The sequence below is a fragment of the Phyllostomus discolor genome, chromosome 4 (assembly GCF_004126475.2).
Source record: "Phyllostomus discolor isolate MPI-MPIP mPhyDis1 chromosome 4, mPhyDis1.pri.v3, whole genome shotgun sequence".
NCBI lineage: Eukaryota > Metazoa > Chordata > Mammalia > Chiroptera > Phyllostomidae > Phyllostomus > Phyllostomus discolor.
Genome location: NC_040906.2, coordinates 1,856,744 through 1,872,498, shown reverse-complemented (window position 1 = coordinate 1,872,498; position 15,755 = coordinate 1,856,744). Strand labels below are relative to the sequence as shown.

General features: G+C 62.9%; 1 protein-coding gene across 11 annotated transcripts in view; it reads left to right on the top strand.

Annotated features, from left to right (window-relative positions):
* LRRFIP1 (LRR binding FLII interacting protein 1) overlaps positions 1-15,755 on the top strand; it is a 107,583-nt gene that overhangs the window by 18,364 nt on the left and 73,464 nt on the right. The window lies entirely within an intron of this gene.

The following is a 15,755-nucleotide window of genomic DNA, read 5'->3' as shown; positions in this document are numbered from 1 at the left end:
GGCCTCTCTCCACTGTTTACTCAGACTGTGGTCAGCACCGGCCCTTCGGAGCAGGGCCCCCCTTGCAGGGTCCGTGTGCGGGGTCAGCTCTGACAGTCTGGGTGGAAATGCCAGCAGTTTCCACGGTAACACAGCCTGGCCCCAGGGACCCCTCACCCCATTGCCTCCGGCTCAAAATGCCCAGGACCCCACAGTGTCCCTCGGAGGGTCCCCAGGTCCCAGCCTCACCGCCGAGGTCGCCGCACCTCGGGCCAGGTTGTTTTGCCATCTGGTGCCTCAGTGTCCTTACTTGAAAAATGAGAGCGCCCAGGCCCGGTGCTGGGGCGGAGCCTGGTGCAGGGCAAGCTCTGGAGTTGCCCGCCCCTCGGTCCTGGAGCGTGCACTGCGGGTCCCTTGGGGGCGGGGCAATCCTGTGAGCGGCGTGTCACACATCAGCAGTCCCTGCTGCTTGGTGCCTTGTTCTTCCCGTCCCGCTTCTCAGCACCGGGACTTTTACCTCCTCCTGCAGATGGGGGGGGGGGGTCCCCGAGAGGGGGCACAGGCAGGGGAGGGGCGGGGCAGGCGGGGGCCAGCCCTGGTTCTGTTCGTGACTTTCAGACCCAGCCGCCGGCCCAGAGTTTTTGGAAACAGGGCCGGGAAGTGCGATTTGTGTACAAGAGAGTCAGACTTCAGTGTTCACGGAGAACTTACTATTTGAAAATAAAACTGAGTGTATATAAAAGACTCAGACGTTCTTGGCTCTCCCTTATGCCCGTGCTGCTTGTTCAAAGTAGAGCACAGAGAATTCTCTGCACCCCCTTAGCACAAAATTTTAGCTTGCCCTTAGAAAATGCTGACCTGAGTTTAGTTTGTTTTAACATCGGTTTGTTAAGAGAGTGACTACGTTGTCATATGTTGAAATAACACCGCACCAATATCCAAAAACGGATGGTGTGTATTTTCAAGCGCCTCCTGCAGCGTGCTGCTCGAAGCAGAACGGCCCGCTGGGGTTCGCCTCGCGTCGCCAGCGCAGCTGCGGGAAGCCACAGGGCTGACGGCCGGTGTCCCCAGGGAACAGTTGCCGCTTGCCTCCCTCGACGGAGCGGCGAGAATTCGCCTGGTTGAGGAGTAACTGTTGCGTGTGTGTCCACCCCGGGAGACCAGCGGTCCTGTTTCCGCATTAAGTGAAACTGGGACATAGACCAGGTGTTCACCAAGTTCTTCAGCTGATCAGGTGTTTCGCTGACAGAGGTTTCTAAGTTTGAGTGAAACAGACGGGGAATTCTCTCTGAAATTCCCAAAGTCACCACCAGGGGGCGCAACGGGCTCTGCTGTGCCCCGTGTGCGGGAATCAGCTGCGGGAGGGAGGGCAGGGGAGGGCTGGTGGCGGGAAGCCGGGGCCGCGCGTGGGAGAGCAGGTCGGCACTCCGGAGGACCCTCTGCCCCCCAACCCCGGAGGGACGTTTTGAGGGGTTCGCACAGAGGCCTCCCTGCTCCCCCCCGGCACTCCTCCCGTCCGCAGGAGGCACCGTGCTGTGTTTCCTGTCTGAGCTCCCCTCACCAGGCACCCCGAGTGCGGGGACAGTTACAATCAATTACTCGCTGTGCAGGCGCGTCACACCAGCCTGGCTCGGGAAGGTCTGTGCGCCCCTCGTGCGTGGTTCCCTCGGCTGGGGGCAGGGGGCAGCCCCAGCCCGTGTCTGTGGACCGAAAGAGTGCGTGAGTGTGTGAGTGGGTGAGTGAGTCACAGAAACCACACCAGCAGCAATAGGGCGGGCAGCCCAGTGGGGAGCATCCTGTCCTCCCCAGCAGCCGTGAGCCCTGACGGGAGGTGGTGGCCTGGGGCGCGCTGAGCGGGCAGGAAGAGAGGCCGGCGAGTGGATGTTGTGCAGAAGGGGAGGGGCGGAGGGATGTCGGCTGAGATGAGGGCCGGCCGCTGGCCGGGGCGGGTGCTGGCTGCAGCCAGGGCGGGGTCATCTCACTGAGTCCTTGGAAAGCCCCCCAGGTCCTCACCAGGACGGTCCCCAACAGAGGCACAGACGTGGGATAAGCCTCAGGGGACGCGCAGGAGGAAGGCTCTGGGGCAGCAGGGGTCTGTCTGGACGCGTGGGGTTGGAGACACCTTTGGGGGTTCCGGGCAGAGAAGCCCGGCTGGCCGGTGGGCTGAGGCTCGGAGAGGTCAGGACTGGAAATACAGCCCTGGTGCCCGGGGACACACAGGTCACGGTCACGGTCACGGTGGTGGGGCTGTCAGACCACAGGGAGCTCTCACTGTCACCCTGGGGTCCGAGTATGGCCCCCAGGCCCCCCCACACACATCACGAGTGTGGGGCGAGGTGTGAGGGCAGCGGTGCGTGCTCCCTGTTTTCCGTGGTGGTCAGAGTGGGTCCGCCACGGCCCGTGAAACACAGCGGGGCCTCCCGTGTCGGTTAGATGGGAGGTGTGGGCAGAGGCAGGGCCTTGGGTACCTCTTAAGAGCTCCCTGAACTTGGACAGAAAAAAAAACAACAACAAAGAAACAGCATTATCACCAGTCAGGAATGTGGGCCGAACACTGCCGTGGTGTCAGTGTGTGTGTGACTCTGTCACCGACAGGAATCCCGGGAACTTTCACGACACTTTGCAGTGGTTGCTGACCGCTGGGGATGCCACTGTCGGTGTTGCTAATGCGGGCAAAGAGACCCATCGTGCGCTGGCTGTGAGCCGGTGCCTCTCGGGACCCTCCCTTCTGAGCGGCCCCGAGGTGCCGGCTGAGCCGGGCACACCACCCCTCGCCTGGGCTCCGCCACGGGACCCAGGGGAGGCCCGAGAGGAGCCGGAGAGCGAGCCTGCCCCTCCCTGCCCGCTTCCTGTTTCTGGGCGCTGTGACCCAGCCAGGCTCTGCACCCGGGCAGCTCCGCCGCTTCTGGTTCTAGTGCTTTCCACAGGCTCAGAAACCACCAGCATCGCAGAGCCTGTCAGAGCTTCCAACGCCCAGCCCCGCCCAGCCCCAGCTCCGCCCCACCCCGCCGGGGGTAGGACAGCCCAGCCCCAGCTGTTCCTGAACTTGCCCCCCCCCCAGTCTCTGAGTCCCCGAGTCCCCATCACCTTCTCAGTCCTCCAGCCCCTGTTTAGTGGGCCCCCGTATCCCGCTACTTCCGTTAACATAACCGGTGCAGCATCTTTTCTTCCTGCTCTGGCTGATACAGTGTATCACGGTGTAAAATGTATTTTGGTCATGTATTTCAGAATGACCCATTTCCTTTGTAACCTTCTATACTCTGTCCTACGCACTTAACCACACTGTTCTGAGACTGGCCACGGGCTCCCCCAGGCTGCCGAGGACACCCGGCCTGCAGAAGTCGGGCATGGCTTGCAGCTCGCAGGGGTCGCCCACCCAGCTGCACCCCCCTCGGCCAGCTTTTGACGCCCCCAGGAGCACACCGCACAGAGGGTGTGGCCCTCTGCTCTGTCTCCCTTTCTGGTCAAATACGTGGGGGGGGATGGGCTCTGTGTTATTTCCCTCCGTGAAAGTCGTGCATGCTCATCGAGAAAACGCCGGAGAACAGAAAGAAAAATGGCTTTATCTGTCACCTCACTGTGACGGGAAGGGAAGCACGGCTCTGTTCTGGTAGGTCCCCTTAGAACCCTGGCTGTCGGTACTTCTTCATCCGTACTATTGGGGCCGGACGGAGTGGGGGAATGAACACTCACGTACACTCAGCATCGTCCTCAGCGTCCGAGTTCTCTCGTGCCCTCGTGCCCTCATTTAAGTGCCACCTTCACAGCGGGACGGGGTGCCGGGAAGTCGGCAGCCCAGGGTTGATCTGGCCACTTCCTTCTGATGCAAGACTTTAAAATCACTCATTTCTAGATCGTGGTAAAACAGACACAAGGTGAAGGCTGCCATGTGGCCGTTTCCAGGCTCATGTTCAGTGCGTCCCCGCTGTTGTGCGGCCGCCTCCGTCCACCCCGAGGACGTGTCCATCTTCGCCCATCGGAACTCTGTCCCCAGCGAACAGCAGGCCTCCAGTCCCGGCCCTGCGCCCCCGCCCCGGCCCCACCATTCGACTTCCCGGCTCCGTGAATCTGGTTAACGCGCATTCTCCCAGTGGGTGCTGCTTTTCCGATGGGAGTTCACCGTGGAGTGACTCGGATGTCCGTCCTCTGTGTGCGCCGTGTGCATCCGATGCCTGCCCGCCCGCCTTTCCTTCCCTCTTTTCTAAAACGTGACATCGGCCACTGCCCTCTCGCCAGCCTGCCGGTGCTGGTTGTCCTGAGCCTCCCTGAGAAGTCCCAGAGGAGGCCGAGACGGCTCCAGGGGGCCGTCCCTGGGAATTCCCAGCCCAGCAGGGAGCCGGGTGTGAAGCAGAGATGCACTCTGCTCCGGCCGGATTCTCTGGAGATTTCTCCCCACCTCGGTTCTCCGACCCCGTCGTGGGGCCGGCTTCACGCGGGGACTGTGGGAGCTCCTACCACCTCACTTCTGTTTTCTGGGGAAAACTCCGCGTGGCTTGCCTCTTCCTCCTTCTGTGGTCTTGCATAACAAGAGAGTCAAGTGTTTTTTTACATAGTGGTAAAACGCCCATAACAAAGTTGGCCATCTTGCCCTCCTTTGAATAAACGCCACTTCGTGGCATTAAGGACATTCACGGGGTTGCACAACCATCCCCACCGGCCACGTCCGTAGTTCTGTCCATCTTTCCAAACCTGGACCCTGCTAACACTCACTGCACCCCAGCTCCCGCCCCAGCCCCTGGCCGCGCCCCTGGCCCCGCCCTTGGGCTCTCTGCCTCTCCAAACGCCAGGGTCCTGGGTGCCCCGTGTGCGTGGGACCGTGCCGCCTGGGTCCTCCTGCCTCTGGCTGCTTTCGCTTCCTCCTTCCCACTGCACGTGTGTCGCGGCCTCTCCCACGTTGTGTCCGAGTCCCCTGCCTTGGTCAGGGCCCCGAACGGCCCCCCGGGGTGGAGGGTCCACAGTGGGCTCCCCCGTCCCTCTCTCCATGGAACACGCCTGGGCCGCTTCCTCTTAGAAAAGACGAAACTGGTTCTCGTATTTAATAGTAGTTGTTAGCCACGTCCGTGGGGGTTAACGTGCCCAAACCGGCGCTCACGCCCCTTCTCGTCATCGTGTGCTGGGAAGCCAGCAGGAGGCCTCTGGCTTTGGGCCCCTGGGAAACTCCCGGCGGTGGCCAGCAGGGGGCAGCCGCCAGCGCGGGGGGGCCCCCCCACCTCGAGATAAACGTTCCCCTCTGAGTCCTCCTGTCTGTTTCTGTCTGTCTGCACCCCTTTGCTCTCTCCAGGGATAAAGACGCTAAAAGGCAGAGTTGCTTCTACTATGCTTTATTCTAAGTGCAGAACACACATTTTAAATAATCACGGAATATTAGCGCTCAAAGCGTTGAATATTTCTGTCTTTTCGATAGCGTCTTCGTTGCTTTGCTGTGGGCAGAAAATTTCTCCTTTTGCAAACACCCACGCCCCAGGAGAGCCCCTTCACCCCAGAGGGGAAGTTCACACGCCCCCTTGCCCACCGCCTGCCGGTCTGGCTGGAGAAGTTCAAGTGCAGCCAATCTAGATCGTAGCTCGGCCAGGAAGTGGCCGGGGGCCTGGGAGAGGGCGGGTGTCACAGAGTTCGGGCCTCTGGTGCCGGAGGGGCCCGAGGTCCCTCCCAGCAGAGCCCTGAGACTTGGAACTTGGGCCGGTGTGGGGCGTTGGTCATGTGTCCGCACCAGGGTGCACAGGGCTGGCTGCGGGTTCTGGGCGGCGGGTTCTGGCTGCGGAGGGAGAGGGCCGGCCACAAGGCGGGGCCGGAAGGCAGATGGGGAGGGGCCCGCTGCTCTGGGACAAAAGCTAACGCCCACGTGGCTCCGTAAACGACGTCTGGACACATTAGACTTAACACTGAATGCTCCTCGACCTGTTTCGTAAGAACGTGCGGCACGCGGACCCAGCACCCCCTCGGCACCGACAGGGTTTTACTCACGGAAACACGACCACCAATAATCGCTCACTTACCCCTTATGAACCCTGCGAGCAAAGTACCCTCATCACTCCTGCTTTCAGAGCAGGAAACCGAGCCAGAGGAGAGTGTGTGTAGTTTGTTCAAGGCCAACAGCCAGTTTCAGGCGGGCTGGGCGGGCCCCGGACCCGAGCTGGGGCGCCGTCCGTGGAGCCCCTCCCTGCGTACAGCGGTCAGCCGTAGCGGCCGACTCCCCACGTGGGCGCTCTCCCTCCCGGGCCTTCCTGCCTGTGTGCCTGCTGTGGGCCAAAGAGCCTCTTGTTCCGGGACCCGTCACTGGCTTCCTCCCAGGTGCGAGCCAGGTGACTGACAATGGATCCCCCTGCAGGCGGGCTGACGGGCGTGCCCCGTCCTGCCCGGCGTGACCGTGCAAACACCCACTCACAGGGCTGCTGTGTCTTCGAGGGTTCCCTAGGGGCAGGGCGTCCCGCTGAGGAAGAGACGGCTGGCCGGGACCCCGGTGACGTCGCAACAGTGGGGGTCCCGGGGCTCAGTCGGGACCTGGAACCGGGGCTGGCTGCCGCTGAGGGGCAGGTAAACCGTGTGACTGCTCAGATCCCGTCTCTACGTCTAACCCGACAGTCGGCCACAGACCGAGGTCAGGGAAAGGGTTTGCAATGACACCAGCAAACCCCAGAGTACTCCCATGTCCACAATGATGGTTTTTAAAAAACAAGGGCAAAATGGTAAGATCCCATCCAAAGCAGAATTTAGGAATAAAGAAATGAGCAGCACCCCCCCTGAAACTAATACAATATTGTGTGTCAACTGCAACTGAAAAATAAAACATTTAAAAATATAAGGTGTTTTCTTACACTAAAATCAAAAGAAGAAATAAGCAGGGTGTACATGAAGAAAAGTACAACAGCCCTGGCGGGTGTGGCTCCGTACGTGGATGGAGCATCGGCCTGTGATCCCAAGTCCCCTGTTCAGTTCCCAGGCGGGGCACATGCCTGGGTCCCCAGCAGGGGGCGCCCCGGGGGGCAACCACACACTGATGTTTCTCTCCCCCTCTTTCTCCCTCCCTTCCCTTCTCTCTAAAAACAAATAAACGCACCCTTTAAGAAAGTATAGGAAACGTGTAACGATGTTACGGAAGGACGCATCAGATTTAACAGTGGAGACAGAGCTACCTTGTGTCTGAACGAGAAGACTCCCTGACGAAAAGGCAAAGGCGTTCACTAATCCCCAAATTATGTATAAATACAACGTCGTCACTCAAATAAAATCCCAGCTCAGGGGAGCAGGTCGGTTTGAAGCTGGCCGAGTAAACCCTGAAGGTCACCGGGGAGAATAAACGGTGCGACCCCCCGGGGAGGTTTCGGGACGGGATCGTGAGGGCGATTCTCAACCTTCCCTGCCTGCAGCCTGCGGGTCTCTGTGCGAACGGAACCTCCCCTCCCTCCCCTGTTCAGATACTTCCAGGGGGCTCCTTACCGCTTCCCGAGTCAAGTTCAAGCTCCTTCCCCTGAGCATCACTTGTTAGTTGGTTGGTTGGTCTTTAAACACCTGACGAGACCCGCGGGAGTCCTGGAAGGCGGCGGGGCTCCCCGGGGCCCCCTCGTAGACAGAGCAGCCCCCTTCTCTGTCTCGCGGCACATTCCCGTCTTGGCCCGGGAGCAGGTGTTCCCGCGACCACAGGCAGGACGCCGCTGCCCCGCGCACGCACACCGCAAGCTTGGCTTGGGGAGCAGCAAGGCGGCAAAGCCACAATTATGGGCTGGGTGGTAGGCAGCCGCCCGGGCGAGGGCAAAGCTCATGAGGCCCCAGAATGCTGATGGCAGCTGGAAACCTCGCCCAGGCCAATTACGTGATGCCGGGCTGCCCCTGGCCGCCCCAGACCTGTGTGCGGGCGAACCCCAGGGCCCTCTGCCTCGCAGGGAAAGTCCCCCACGGCGTCTTCGTGCCGGACGGGGCTCCCCCCACCGTCCCCTGCCATCCTGTTTGGTGGCTGTGTCTGCCTCGCACAGGCAGCTGGAAGAGGGCCCCTGAGGGCCCGGAGCCGCTGGGAGGACTTCTGTCCGGCCCCCGCCTTCTCCTCGGGGGCCACGCAGGCGGCCTCCGGCCGTCAGGTCTCCGACATCACGGCTTACGGTGTTCTTCCTTCCAGCCCACCTGCGCCATCCCACCCTTGGCCTTGGCGTGGCCGTGCGGGCCCTGAACCCCAGCTCCCTTCCCACCCTGGGGCCCCCTCCTGTCCCTGAGGGTGGGACGCCCTGCCTGACCACAGCAACTACGGGACCTGGCGTTCTTACAGGACAAAAGAGGGGGCCTTGGAGGTCGAGAATGGGAGTGCGGGTCCCACCTTGGCCATGAGCCCCGTGCAGGTCCGGCTGCGGCTCGCGTGCCTTACCTGCACCAGCTGGCCAGCCAACCTCCCTCCGCAAGGTGGGCGCCCAGGACGGAGGCCAGTGCCATCCGAGCGGCTGGGGTCGGACCCCGGCTCGGGAGAAGCCTTGGGAAAGCCACGCCCCGCCCCCATCAGAGGCGGGGAAGCTGCCCCGAGAGGCGAGGGCGGCCACACCGTGCCTTTAATTGACCTCCTGCTGGTCCTCCGAGGTGACGTGGTCAGGAGCGGCTGTTTGATCTCCAGTTATTCCAGAATTTCTGCTCCTGGCCAGACACGTCCCGCCACACGGCTGTCCCTCGCCCGCCCGCCCGCACACGTCCCCGGACGGCCGGCCAGAACCGTCGTCTCCCGCAGGTGAGGGCTCCGCGGCCTGGGTCCGGTCGTCTGCAAAGACGTCGGTTTGTTCGGGCAAACCGGCGGCGGGGGAGGGGCTGGGGACCTGGGCTCTGGCGGCGGGCGGCTGTTCTGTGAAGCCCGTTTCGGGGCCGAGCGCAGAGGGGGACCCCGAGACGCGGCGTGGACGCGTGTTTCCGGCACCGCGCCGAAGGGGGCCGCAGTCTCTCTTCCCACAGAGGATGCCTCCCCCGGGAAGGCCACCGCGGCGACGCTGCTCTAGGGCGTCTGCGCCTTCGGAGGGGGGCGGCCCCTCCCGCTGTCTTTGTCCCGACGGCGGCTGAGCTCGCGCTGCTCAGAGAGACCCCTGGATTCACCCCGAGCGCCTTTCCCTTTCCCTGCTGGCTGTGGGTGCTGTGGGTGCTGCTGAAGTTCAGATAATAAAGTCCTGTGCCCCCCCCCACTTCCTTCCTTTTTCTTTGAAATCCTCACCCAACGATGCAGATTGATCGATGGATTCCAGAGAGTGAGGAAGAGAATGGGAGAGACAGACAGACGGACTCTGATTGGTTGCCTCCTGTGTGCGCACCCTGACCAGGGGCCAAACCTGGAACCTGGGCTTGGGCCCTGACTGGGAATCGAACCCACGGCCTTTGGGTTTATGGGACGATGCTCCAACCCACCGAGCCCCCCCAGCCAGGGCCCCCACTTCCTTTCTGGGAGTGGCCTTTGTCAGCCACGTCAGCAGCCTGGTGGGCGTCTGGGCCTGCCCGCCAGCCAGGGAAGTGGGTTTCGTGGGTCCGACTGTCAGGGGCCTGGGTGCTTCCTGCAGCGTCACCCCCGTCGGGGGCAGGACCGCCGAGGCCACAGCGCGGTGAGGGGGCGAAGGTCGGGGGGAGACGGCGCTTTCACTTCTCACCCGCTGTGTTCTACGCCCGTCGGTCTCCCGTCGGTGGGGCGCTCGGCCGGCGGGCGGGTGCCGTGGCCCAGAGCAGGGCTCCTACCCGGGTCACCGTTCGCATCGAGGTGTTTTGAATGGGCTGCTCTGGCAGCACGGCGAGTTCTTCTCTGACCTCGGGCTGACTCGGGGGGCTCTCCGAGTGTCCCCCGGACCGGGAAGTGCTAGACGGGTTGTGTGTCGCAGCTGTTTTGTTCTCCGAAGTTCCGGAAGGCAACCAGTGCACACTCACAGCGTGTTGTGTTCGTGAAAAGTGGGACAGGTTTTCCCGAGGACGCCATTCCCGGGTGACCCGACGCAGGGGGCGTCCCCGTGCTCGCCCTGATCCGGCCTCAAGGCCCGGCCGGTGCTGGGGGGCGGGGGGCCGGCCGGGGGAGGGTGCCTCTGACCTCCAGGACTGCCATGGGCTCGCTCCGGGACACTTTGGAGATGAACTTGATTCCGGAGGAGAACGCATTAGAATCCGCTCTGGGCGAGGGTCCGATCTCACCCCGTGGGGGCGGTACCACCATGTTGCTTCTCCTGCAACTCCGCAGCCGGGCTCTGCTCTGGTCCGGAGCGCAGGGGCACCCGTGCCGGCCGGGTCCGGCGGCTCCGTGGCCGGTCCTTCCGTTTCCGTCCCGAGGTCCCTGCTGCTGCTGCTGCTGCAGTCTGTGCTTCTCGTCACCTGTCCTCTCCGGCCACCGGGCTCTCTCTCGCCGGTTAGCTCAGCACCCCGAAAGCCCACTCACGCCCCGCCTGCCCCTGCCCTGCCCTGGTCAGGGGCCTCTCTCAGGCCCCTCCCCACCCCCGCCTCACTTCCTTCTCTCTCCGTTGACCTCTGACTCTCAGCCCCCACACTGCTGGGCTCAGCCGGGTCTTCCCCACCCTCACAAACGGACGGACCGATCAGCCAATGCCCATGCACCACCCACCCTCCCCGGGCCCTGCCTCCCTCCGGGCTGCCGTTGGCGAGGCTCACAGGTGCCCGGACCACCCACCGAGCACGTTTCACTGGGGCATTTGACCATGAGTGCAGTGCTCACACCAGCCTGAGGGGGGCGCCAGGGAGCCCCAGCTGCCAGGAGATGCCTCTGGTTTCTGTCCTGTCACCACCCCTCTGCCTCTGCTGGTCCCCAGCACCCCTCCAACCCCCTCCCTGTGCGCGCATCCGAGGCTGCCTCTCCTCCAGGCCCGCTGCCTGCCGTCCCCATCGCCACCGCACGGCAGGTTGTGCTCCCAGGGCTGAAGTGCCCAGGGCCCCTCACCCAGTTCCCACCCCCCACCCCAGACTCAGTGCGGACCAGACTCCCCCTCCACCCCTTCCTTGGAAAATCCAAGGGGACTTTTTTTTTAAACTCCGGGAGATGAAAAAGAAGTTGAATTGCTGGGTGCTGGGTAGTTATGCAAAACTAGTAATACTAATTCCTAAAGATGTGCCCCTTTTAAAGATGTTATTGAGCTATTTTTTTTTAGAGAAGGGAAGAGAGGGAGAGAAACATTGATGTGTAGTTCCCTCTCGTGTGCCCCCAACTGGGGACCTGGCCCACAACCCAGGCATGTGCCCTGACTGGGAATCGAACCTGCGACCCTTTAGTTCACAGGCCAGCAGCGCTCAGACCACTGAGCCACACCCGCCAGGGTGATGTGCAGCTTTTAAAAGAGAGTTTCCATTCTAAGTTGCTACAGAATAGGAAACATCCGAGATCAATGAGGGTCTGTGATGACCTGTCCAAGTTCTCATTTTATCAGGAGAATCATCCCTCCATCACCATTTATGGGGAGGTAAGAACCCGCCCCCACCCCGGAAGAGCCCCCTCGCCGTCTGGGAGGAGGGCCGAGGGCGCGTGGGCGCCACCGCCGGCCCGGCACCGGGCGTGCCCAGGGAGCAGGCGCTGTCATGCTGGGCATGAGCTCACCGTTGCTTCACAGCATCTTGCTCCGGGATACTCTGTCCACTGGAGGCGGTCAGGATCCTGGCCCAAGGGTCAAGTTCACTGTGGCCCTGAGCTGGGCCGGCTGGCCATGCGGTACAGCCTTCTCTGCCGACGGCAGGCAGGGGCTGGCTCCCCCAGCTGGTGCCCCATCAGTGGCCCAAGACCTCCTGGGCGTGTGCACTGCTTCGCCAGCACCCCCGGTCCAGGCTGAGCCCAGGCAGACGGCTAAGGATGCCCCCGAGGCCACCTGTTGACTGTCGGTTCCCAGTGAGGACCCCTGGCTGGCTGGGCCGGGGGAGGGACAACTCGGTCAGGCCGTGCCCCGGATGCTGAGCACTTAGGACTTTTCGTGGGGATTTCGGCTGAAACCTGGCTTTGCTCTCCGACACCCAGCCTGTCTGTACAGACAAGGTACGCAACCCCCGTGGGCACCGCCGTGTGTGTGAGACACTTCGTGGGCCGAGAGGTGCTGCGCAACGCCGGGCGATTGCGCCACAGACACCTGTACAATGGGAAGGGTTTGTGCTGTCAGCCAACAGGGTCCACAGAAAGTCACAATGGCCCTTCTGTTTGCAGAAGGAGCTCGGAGAAGTTGATTCTGCTCTCACCGACACGGCTAGTGACTCATGGAAAACACTTCGCGGCTGTGACCGAGAGGAGTGGCTTCGTGTCACTCGTCTGAGTGATGGGGTGGCCGGCAGGGAGCCGCTCGCCACCCCCCCCCCCCCCGGCTGCCTGCTGCTCTGCGTGAGGGCTTCCGGAAGGGCTTGTCTCTGTGGCGGTGGCGGCGGCAGCGCAGGGAGCCAGACCACAGCAGGACGCGAAGCGGGCGAACCTAGCAACCCGGCAACACGGCGGGGACCGGCAGCCGGGCTCGGGTGGGGCCCTGCAGGGGTGACTCGCTCTGGTGTCGGCAGGTTGGCGATGACGCTCATGTTCCTAAAACAAAACTAGGCCGTTCTACTTACCCCTTGCTCTTTTCCTGAGAAAGAAACTGGGTTTCTGCACATAACCATATTGTACATCAGAGAGGTGATTTTTTTATTTTAATTTGGGGTATTGCACTTTTGTTGAGAGGCATGGCATGCACTTTTGTTTAGGGGTGCCCAAGAGAGTTGGCTCTCCCCAAAACTCAGGCCCCGCTCGGCGCCGAGTTCTGGGTTTCAGCAGCGACTGTGCATGCACAGCTCACTCACTGCCCGGCAGCCTGGAAGGGGCTGGGAATTCAGAGTCAGCCCATCAGAAGTGGCATCCCGCCCAAAAGGACCTGTGTCATGGACCTCACGGGTTCTTACCTGTGCCCTCACACACGTTTATATGAGGACCCTGGGCCCTGGCTGGCGCAGTCCAGGCAAATGGTCACCTGCTCCCTGGGCCCCTGCCCCCCCCATGCTGCTCTGAGCAGGCGACAGCACCCCGGGCCCCTTCTTCCTGAGGATGGAAACGGGGGGCTCTCTCTCGTCCGGTTGCTCCTCACCAGACGCTCTGAGGTCGCTCTCGTGGTGTCTCCTTCAGGGTGGAGGGTGCACGTTATTCTGCCCAGCCGCCTGGGAGCTGGGCGCACTGAGATGGACATCTTGTGCCCCCCCCCCCGCCCCCGTTTCCCAGTCTGTTCTCACAGCCACACCCCGTCCTTCGGCCTCTTAGCGGACCTCCCGCAGACCGGGCATGTGGGTTCCACCAGCCACCCAGTAGTGGTCACCACGGTGGCCTTGCCCTCGCTGAGAAAAGGAACAGGCGTCCTCCACAGGGGGCTTCCACGCGGGCCCCTTTTCCTGAGAGAGCTGGACTTACCGAAGTGGGTGGGAGGCAGCCCACGGGCCTCCGCGCTCCGCGCTCGGGCCCGGGGGCTGCGGCGCAGCACCAAGCAGCGCCCAGCAGCCGGCCCTCCGCCCGCAGGCCGACTCGGCCATGGCCCCGGGCGGCTGGGCTGACACGCGTCGGAAGGTAGCGGCCTCCCGTCCACGACTGTGATTTCCCACCGGCGTTCCGCAGGAATTTCTAACACGTGCCACCCCCGACTATTCAGTCAGGGGCGCTGACCTTTTCCCCTTGGGTCGTCAAATGAGAAAATGGCAACAGCCAACACAACAGTAGCATCCCGGTGCGAATGAATCAAACGATAGCAATTTTTTTGTCAGATCAGCAAAAAATATATATTTTTGGTGGGCCACAAAATTTCGGTAACTCGTTTGTGTGCGCCGAGAGATGAGAAGGCTGGACACTGCTGGCCCGGGAGCGCGTTGGACGGAACAGCAGTGTCCGCCGACAGGCCACCGCTCAGCGGCAGGGTGTGGGCTCTCTGGTGCCCCTTGCGGGTATCGCGCTGTGGGGACCTCTCGCTCGCTCCCGGCACTGAACTCCCGCGGCGGCCTCCCCCTCTGCACCCTTGGCTTCTGCAGCTGCGCCCCCCCCCCCCCCCGCAGCTTTCGTGGGGGCTCTGGGTTTGCTTTCCTTCCTGGGCTGCCCCTCGGTCCAGGCCTGCCCATTGTAACCATTGTTGCCAGCGTCCTTCCTGCCCCCAGCAGGAAGGCCTGGGTGCGTGGGGTGGGGCCCTGCTGCGAGCAGAGGGAAGGGTGTGGGCTCAGGGGCAGTGAGGCAGGTGTTGGTTTGAGGATCCACGGGGCCGGCGGGTCTGCCTGCCCATGGCATGTCTTCCTGTCTCCGCCCTCGGTGCCCTGGGCACACTCCCGCCGCTGGCAGGTCCCGGGGAGACCCCACACACGGACAGGTGGTTCATCCCCCTGGGTGGGAATAGTCGAACCCAAGTCTCCGAGACTTCGGGGGCCGCTCTGCTCGTTGGCCACCACTCCCACCTGCGAAGCTGGTGCTGCTGCAAAAATTACAGCCGGTTTCCGTGATAAACTCCCTGAGTCCTGCGTTTGGTCACGCAGAACGGTTTCAAATTAGTTTCTGCAGTTCACTTAGTTTCGTAAAACCAAGAACTGTAATTCACGAACAGATTCAAGACGTGCCGCAGCAAGAAGACGAGGCGTCAGAAGGCATTCCGATCCCTGACACCGATTTCCGTGGGCCCCGGGTGCCGCCGTCATCATCATCGTCATCATCGGTGCCGCCGTCACAGCTTGACACCAGGCTGGCCTGAAGCGCGGGGGGGGAACCTGCCCAATTTCTCACTCTTCTCACAGCGCCCACGCTGACCCTCTGCCCCGCCTCTTTTCTGCCCCCCCCCCCTTTTTCTCGCCTTCAGTCTCCTGGGTCCAACCCTGGGTCTCCCAGAGCCTCCTCTGCTCTGGGCCCTGCCTCCCCCAGCCCAGCCCCCCGCAGCCCCTGCGGAGGGGCGCACGGCTACAGTGGGCAGGTCAAGGCTCACAGGTTACCAAGAATTAGGTTAGGGGGGCAGGGAGGGGGAAATTGGGGGGCGGCGACATTTAAAACATTCACATGTGGATTTGTGGTCTCCTCTGGGAGCAGCCTTTGCGAAGAAGTAGGCCCGGCGGCTCCGCTGCGAGTGCCCCTTTGGAGGAGGGAAGGTGGTCGCTCTGAAAGGAGCCTCCAAAAACGTGTCCCCCGGGGGGGGGGCAGGTCCCCAGAGGGGCCGACACGACCGCCTGGCCCGGCAGGAACAGGCTGATGTTCTGATGAGGGCCACGGTGTCACCTGTGGCTTCCGCCCGGCCCCGGCGAGGTCAGGCAACGTCCCGCTGCTTCGCCCGCAGGACTTTTAAGGAACGAGCAGCGCGGGTCCTGTGGCTGGAGGAGGCGCGTGCGGGGAGGTTGGGTCCCTTTCCCCGCGCCGGAACGACTCCATCCCGTGCCGGGCCTGCTCGGCCCGTGCCCCCGCACGCCCTCCCGGCCGGACCCTGGATGGTGAGGCCCGGCTGTGAGCCACCGGATCCGCGCCGAACCGGTGGCAGCCGCCGGGGTTGATGCGTGCGAACTCTGATGGGGAGGCGGGCGGGGCGCACGCCGGCCTCGGACGCCCGTTCTCACCGCCTGGGCCACGCGCTCGTGTCGTCCTGGAGGCCGGCCCCTCCTCGGGGTGACGCGTCCACGGGCCGGAAGGTGCTGCTGGGCTCGGCTGAGACTGCCAGGTCGGCCCGAGCTCAATTTGGCCCGAGTTTGGAGGAGGCTGCTGGACTGTGGCGGCCGGAGCCGGCGTTGCGGCGGCCGTGGCGGGAGCCGGGGTGGTGGGGGAGGGGAATGGAGAAGGCGCTCGCCCCGCCCCCACGCAGGCCCCGCCCCCAGCAGGCCACACC